Here is a 7,747-nt window from a genome sequence, read left to right on the forward strand (position 1 = left end):
TGGTCAACAGTTTTCCCATTGCTTTTAATGCTACTTGTATAGTTATTCTTATTTATTACTAGTATATGATTTACTAGAGACAAATAAAAATTGCAAATAATTGAAAGATCAGATGGTGGAATAGTATTAATCTATCAAAGATGAGTATCGACCGATCATCGTTTGATTTGTGTATTTAAAATACATTATTTTATTAAACTATACAATGAGTTATATCCAGTGTTATCCAGTTAACATACTGTAATTAAATGAGTGACATACTTTAGTCCTTAACACGTTTCTAGTCTTCTATAAAGTTTTCTCGACATGGGCACCAATCTTACCTCTCTCTCTGTCTCTCTCTCTGTCTTTCTCTCTCACAAACACACACACACACACACATACACACAAAGACGCGTTTGAAGGGAAAAGCGCGTGTTTTCGGCAATGGCGCAGCCCACTTCGCGTCATTGGCATTTTGCCTCGCCCCTTGCGAGGACGCGTCTGTCTGATTGCGTCTTTGCATTGACTTTGTATGTAATCTACTCGCGCAAATCGTTGAACTTGCGTTTGGTGAGTATGCCTCATAATGAATGGAAACACATTATTCCCTTCGCGGCACCGCAGGCAGCGAGTGCACATGCACAAGTGCAGCGGGTACACTGGCAAGAGTAGAGCGAGACCTTCAGCCTATGTGCCGGGCTTTTTTAAGGGGGCACAGTGTGCACAGCTCACAGAAATGTGGCCATACACAGACATCAAACGAAATATTATAGATTCTTCAGTCTTTTCTATGGCACTTACATTTTTAACAAGCTGAGCGCCCCAGCCTTCATGCAAAAACCTCCAAAACAAAAGTGTTGACTAACTTTTAGATCAAATACTATTCAATCGGATTAATGACATATTGGCATCATATTTACATCTGAAACGGCATGTTTTGTTTATTTACGTTTTGTTTAATGACTTCTAATTGTGTCATTAATGCATTTTGCAAAACAACTGCATTATCCTATGAAATTAATGTAATTTTAAATCCATAAAGTACATAAACAACGAAAATGACATAAGCTATAGCCACGTGATTGATTGCAATGTTCAATAACGATTTAAAACAATATGTTTAGATAAAATTATTAGAGGAACGGACTTTTGCATTAAATGTTACCTCGTATGTGAGCATGTGTGATTCTGCGCCCCCATGAACTCTGGCGAACTTTGGCGTTGTGCCAAGAAGATAAATCTAGAAATCTCTACTAATATAAAGTCCAGACGGTCATATTTTAAACTATACATTTTCTACACAGAGGAGGTTAACTGCACATTACCGTCCTGGGGTTTGGAAATGTTGTGGGCGTTTCTTAGACGTTTTAATTCCTCAGATAGCCAAATGCAACAGCAAAGCTTGTGAGCGCGCTCCGACGCTGATGAAATTTAACAGGATCAAAGCGGCGAAAATGACAAGTGAAAGTGACAAGGATGCAGCACAGAATTGATAATATTGCGCATATTAAACAGATTAAAAGACAAGCAACAGATTAATGGATGCTTCTTTGATTTTGAGGTTGCATGCAAAATCCAGTTGGCTTAAAAACCGAGGGTCAGTTTGAATGGGCATGACGTCTCTGGTGCCGGGGTTTAGCCCCGGATGGCCCCAGCCCAATTTAAATCCTGACAGTGATTATCTAAGTTGAAACAATATGCTTTATATAACGTAGAATTAACTGAGTTTTACTTACTAGTTTGTGAGTTTCTTCTGTAATGCATGCAATGGCTGAACAGGAGCGAACAGGACGTCACGTGTACGTCACATGTATGGTAGTGCGGCTGCGCGTAATCGCGGGTAAAGGAGAGGGGAGGGGTTAAGGTTGTATTCTATTTATCACATTATACAAATGTATTTTATTTTTTTACATAGTGCTTTTAGTGTACATTTTAATGAATACATATTATTACTATTATTTCAATCTAAAAAAAAAAAAAAAAAAAAAATTTTTAAATCTCATTCTGTTCGGGGGGGCCACTGGGGGGGCCAGTGACATTTATGGGGGGGCCGCGGCCCCCCCTGGCCCCCCCTTGGGGGCGCCACTGTCAACAACAGCCAGATGAATGACATCAGAGTATCGCGAGAGCGATCCGGGAAATCACACGGAGAAGTCTGCTTTCTAATCGCTCTCGCGGTACTTTGACATCACCAAGCGGTCTGCGTAGCTCCAAATGAAATCCAATCTGCTCGCAGTCTGCAGCTCACACGACACTGTACCAAACAGTCCCTGTGGAGACGTGAACGAGTGGAGCAGAGCTACGAAACATAACAAAATCCGGAGAGTTAACAACGCACATGTCAACATTTAAATCATCAGTCCAGTTTATTACTTCATCTGGAGGTAAGGATACACTAAACCATGGCCATGTTGATGTCCTGATGATTTTTGATATATAATCCACTAGCTAGCCTAACGTTACCTGCAGTTTCTCTTTCAGCATGTTTGCTTGTGCTTAACAGAATCACAGTTTAAACTTCTGAAAAGTATTCATTTTTATATCTACGTTCAAGGTTTTAATGTATTACGTTTATATCAGACGCAAAAATTAATTAATGGTCATCTTCTCCACTTTGGTTTTTTGGTGTCTAATATTACATGATGGTCTTGTCATAATTATTAAATAACATCCTAAAATCTTTTCTTTTTCATTCTAAACACTGCTCTACTTGTACGCTATTTGCAAAAAATACACGTGTTGATTATGTTTAATAACATTATATGGTGTGTAATAAGGTGAAAGTTTATCAAGACTTATTATTCTTTTCTTAAGCTAAGTCTAACACAATGATTTTAAATGTTGTTATGGGGTATTTTTTAATGTGCATGATTAATTTGGATTTGTGACATCCCTAAAAATGCATGATTTAATTTTAGACTGGGCTTATGTTCTGCTTTAGAGATATAGGGGCAGTTTCCTAGTCAGGTCTTATCCTAGTCCAAGACTAAAATGCATGTTTGATCTGTCTTAATTTAAACACATCTTGCACTGATATATCTTAACATATATCATTGCCACACTGTAACAAATTTCTGTAGTTTTCACAGCATTATTACTGTAAAATGAGCAAATGCTTACTGTAGAACTTGTATACAGCATGTTGCTGTAGATCTGCAAAGCATCATGGTCTTTTTTCAACGGCGGGTAAATTCTACAGTAAAAATATTTTTCCTGTGAATCACAATACAGCAATTTCTAAAGGATTTTTTTCTTCAGCCAAGGAAAGCTACAAGATTCCACACTTTCATCTGAATTTTTACTTCAGAAAGGTAAATTTGCTAATTTAATTCCAAAGTTTACTCTTGTAAAGTCTGTTTGTTCAACTTTAAGAGTGCACCGAGAGAGAATGAGCAGCACACTTCACCGTCTTGTGTGTGCATTTTGTAATTTTATTACCACAAATATATAATTCTGCATGATTTCGATATATTTTCTAGTTTCGCAACATTTTATAACGTCATTAGTTTAGAGAAGGATAATAATGTAATAATAATAGTAATTGGCCGTGTCTCAATGCTTGTTTCAGAATATTAACAATTATAAAGTTGACTGTTATTCTTAGTTAATAGTAAATTGTTTAATATGCTTATGACTTGCGAATCTAATGCTCAGTTAACTTAAATAAACCAGGGTTGATGACGTATGCGAGTGCGACCTCCGCAGGCTGAAACCAGTCTCTCGAGCTGAAAGAAAACGCAGCTGAGGAGAAATGAGGTAAGACTTATCCAGTCTTTAATTTAATTATAGCGTTAGCATTGTGAACCAAAATTAATTTAAAAGTGTGTATTTTTGTATTTATTGGCGCGATATTCGTTTAAATCTCACGTTTTTTTTGTCTTGCTCGCTTACGTTGCTGCCTGAGGAAACGGAGCGGGCCGATTCGAAAGAAAGCATAACACACATTTTTCATAATTTCACGATTGTTTTACCGTTTCTTGGTCACAAAGTGTAGTTTTAGGACTAGTTCAGTCGAGAATGTATATGTATTATATTTAAATCTGCAGTTGATTGGTAAAGATAGCGCCTATTTGAACGTTTGCTTAGTGAGATTCGGTACGAATGAGAACCAAAGCATGAGCGGACATCAGTGTTCACTCGCCCCGCTGACCACCGCCCTCTCTGGGCTTAATTTCTGACAGATATTCCCTGGCTCTCATGTTGGCCTTGTTTGTTTATGATCGTCAAAATGAGATCAAATCAGCAGTATTTGGTGTCATAATGAAACTATTAATCGTTTTCTTATTCATATTTAGTGTCTTTTGTGTTTGTTATTGTTTTGGCGCGAGGTGAAAGTTAATAAAACTATAATTTTACAATGTTACTATGCTTTCCCATTTATTCTTAACGCGATACGAGCACTCGATTATTATTACACCTTGTTCTTGTCAGTACTATATAAAACGGTTATTTATCAGTGTCAGAGAGATGTTTTTGCATGCTGCTTATAAATATATCAGTGGCAATATCTCATAACATGTTTTAATAGTCACGTCACGATAAAATAAATGATCAATGTCCACATTTAAAAGCTGCGGTGCTTACCTGCAGTTCCACGGTGTTTTCGCGTTCTGATAAGAGATATTGCTTCAGAAAAAAATAGTTTACATTCCTCTTTCCAAGTGTTAATCGTCCACACGATGTGACAAGACATTTCTCCCATTAAAGGTGCAGTGTGCAATTTTTAGAAGGATCTCTTGACAGAAATGCAAAATAATATACAAAACTATATGATCAGGGGTGTATAAAGACCTTTCATAATGAACCGTTATGTGTTTATTAACTTAGAACGAGACTTTTTATCTACATACACTGAGGGTCCCATTACATGGAAGTCACTGATCTTTGACGGAATAGTCGCTTCCGATTGGGATTCACAGACTGATTTACGAGCTATAGGCTTGTCGCGATAGTCTGTGAAACGGTGATTACTGGTGCTTCAGCCTCTCACCGTTTAGATCACTTGCCCACCGCGACACCGTCTTTCACCAACGTTTTGATATTTTTCTTGTAATTAAATCATTTAGTTTCGTTAGAGAGAGCAAACACTTACAACTGAATGGTCTTACTCGTTTTTGTCATAATATTTATTGGGCCGGGCGTATGCAAGCGCTGCATTTAAACAGTTGCGTGATTCAAAAGTGAAAGTAAAATGCGCACGTCTGCATGAGCATTTATAAGCCCCTCCCACACGGTGATATCGGTATCATCGGATTTGTCACGTGCTGATTAACCGGTGGGAAAATTCTGTCACCGCAGCAACCCTAACGAGCTAGTGAACTAATGAGATGGCGCGTCTGTGTTTGTCCGTGTTTGCGTGCAGTTTTTCCATTCATGAGGCTGTTTAAAGGACCTCCATTCACTAGGTGGCGGAATGATACGAAAGGTGAAGCGGTTACAGTGCCGTTATCAGTAGAATATCGCATAGCTCTTAGCCAATCAGATTCGAGAACCAGAAAGAACTGTTGTATAAATTAATATATCAAACATGTTAAAGTGCACAGAAACCATGCAACAGGAAGAAGCTGTTTTTCTCTTGGTTGATGCAAGTTATTTTTGTACAGTATTGACACACTTTTACTCTTATGAATATTGTACTTGTGATTTCTAAAAGTTATTTTTTTGTTTGTTTATTTTGTGTTACAGGAAACTTCCACCTACAGTAAGCAGATGCTGAGGCCCAGATTTCCATGCTAAGCACTCCAAGGCTCATCATGCTCGGTATGATCCCAGCACTCAACATAATAGATGCCAATTTTAGGGGTTACTTCATCTATAAAGCGTATTTGTATCAAGTCACTGTGTGAACAAAGTTTTATGTCATCTTGCACGTATATTCCAAAATTCTCTAGTGGTTATTGATCTAATAGGAAAGAAAGAGGTAGTTATGTAGGGCTAGTGTTTTCAATTAATTTTGCTTATGTAAAATAGTAAACCATATCACATTGAATACTGTGCAATGTCAACTTTTATTTAATATTTTTTAGGAAAGTCCAATCTGAGGGCAAAAAATGGATGCTTTCCATCGAGTGCTGAGTTCTCCTCCAATTGAGTGACCGTTGTGATTTCACTTCTGCTCTAGCCTTTTTGCGTCATACTATGTATGAGGCAGCCACTACATTGGGATTTATCCAGAGGTAAGCACTTATTTGTTTTTTTATATAGTTTTGACTAAGAATGGGAACAAATATTTGAGTACTCATTCTTTAACCAACTACCCGATTAGTAAAATACTTCTTAAAGTGTTTTTTTTTAAATGAACAGTTGTGCTATTGTTAAATATCAAACGTTTAATTCAACTCGCCATGCAAAAGGTAGAAAAGCAGCACAGCTAGTCTAATACAGTGGCAGCCGGTGACTTCTTTTTTCGAGGGCGTTTGTCACAACATGTACAGTATGTAGCCCATCATGTGTGTGGTTTGTCATTTCAAAATATGTGTTTGGCGCGTCGAGTGAAACAATACTTTTCCATTCACAAATTAACAAATATTTACCATAAATTTCACTGTTGTATCACTAACTGTAAACTGTAAACTCCACAAACCACCAACAGAGCATATAAAAAAATTAAAATTGTTTATTTAAAAGTAAAACACTGCGAAGTAAACTTTTATGTATATGTCATCAACCCATCTGTCTTGCTTTTACATTAATAGTCAATTTCTTTCATTACAGGGTAGAGTCCAGCCCAGGAAGTCAACTAGTTCATGTCCAGATTTAAAAGAATAATATTTCTGAAAAAAAGGTCTTGGAGAAAAACAATATTCAGGTTTGAAATCCTGCTGTAAATGTAAATCATTTAACTTTTATGCATTTGTAATTTACCAGAAACTTTTTAATAAATATTGATTGTTTTGTGTGTTCAGAAAAAAAGTGTTTTTGTATGTTCAGAAAAGTGTTGAAATTAAATGAAACATTCACAGAAAAATGTTAACATATTTAAAAAAATGTATATGTTCAGAAAAGTTTTGAGATGTTCACAGAAAAAATGTAACACAAAAAATGTATGCTATGCTATTTTTAATTTATGAATTTTTGTAATTTAAAGTGATAAAATAAATGGCATTTTTGTGACAAACAGTGTCTTCATTTTACAGTACACAAAATAAATGCAGTAATCCCTATTACAGTAGTAGTTATGAAATACAGTACTGTGATTATTACTTTAAAAGAGTTTACAGTAATTTTAATTTTACTGCAATTACATTTACAGTAAGAATACTGTGAAATGAAATACAGCAACTTACTAGCTAATTGCTGCCAGCAAGTTACTGTATTTTTCACAGGATTCTTTTTACAGTGTAAATGAAATGCACTGTAAGTCGTTTTGGATAAAAGCTGCTGCCAAATGCATAAATATATAGATATAAAACTCAGTCTATATAGATTTTTCTGTCTCACTCTATTTGCAAGGAAAATAAAGAAAAACGTTAGACTTATCATCTTTCTATTCTGTATTACTTTATTATTTGTTTCAGTTGTGTGCTTGCGTGTCAGCGAGCAAAGTGCCCTTTTTATTCTTTGAGCACCTGTCCCTCCAATGGTCTCTGCACGGCCCTGGCTCAGACTGTGGTTCGCTAGAGTCCCAAAGCTTTAGAAATGGCTTTAACCTTTTCCAGCAGATAGCCCTCAATTACTTTCTCAATTGTTCCTGAAGTTCTTTGGATCACAACATGATGTATAGCTTTTAAGGATTTTTTTGGTATACTTCACTTTGTCAGGCAGG

General features: G+C 36.4%; 1 long non-coding RNA gene across 2 annotated transcripts; it reads left to right on the forward strand.

Annotated features, from left to right (window-relative positions):
• Positions 1 to 3,530: 3,530 nt before the first annotated feature.
• Positions 3,531 to 7,099, forward strand: LOC129449178 (uncharacterized). Of its 2 annotated transcripts, XR_012368437.1 has the most exons (4): positions 3,531 to 3,738; positions 5,668 to 5,742; positions 6,009 to 6,158; positions 6,697 to 7,099. It is a non-coding gene; the product is annotated as an uncharacterized lncRNA (long non-coding RNA). The 2 variants fall into 2 exon arrangements; XR_012368436.1 differs by lacking the exon at positions 3,531 to 3,738 and having other exon boundaries at positions 5,438 to 5,742.
• The last annotated feature ends 648 nt before the right edge of the window (positions 7,100 to 7,747 follow it).

Source organism: Misgurnus anguillicaudatus, unplaced genomic scaffold, assembly GCF_027580225.2.
Source record: "Misgurnus anguillicaudatus unplaced genomic scaffold, ASM2758022v2 HiC_scaffold_29, whole genome shotgun sequence".
NCBI classification, from domain to species: Eukaryota; Metazoa; Chordata; class Actinopteri; order Cypriniformes; family Cobitidae; genus Misgurnus; species Misgurnus anguillicaudatus.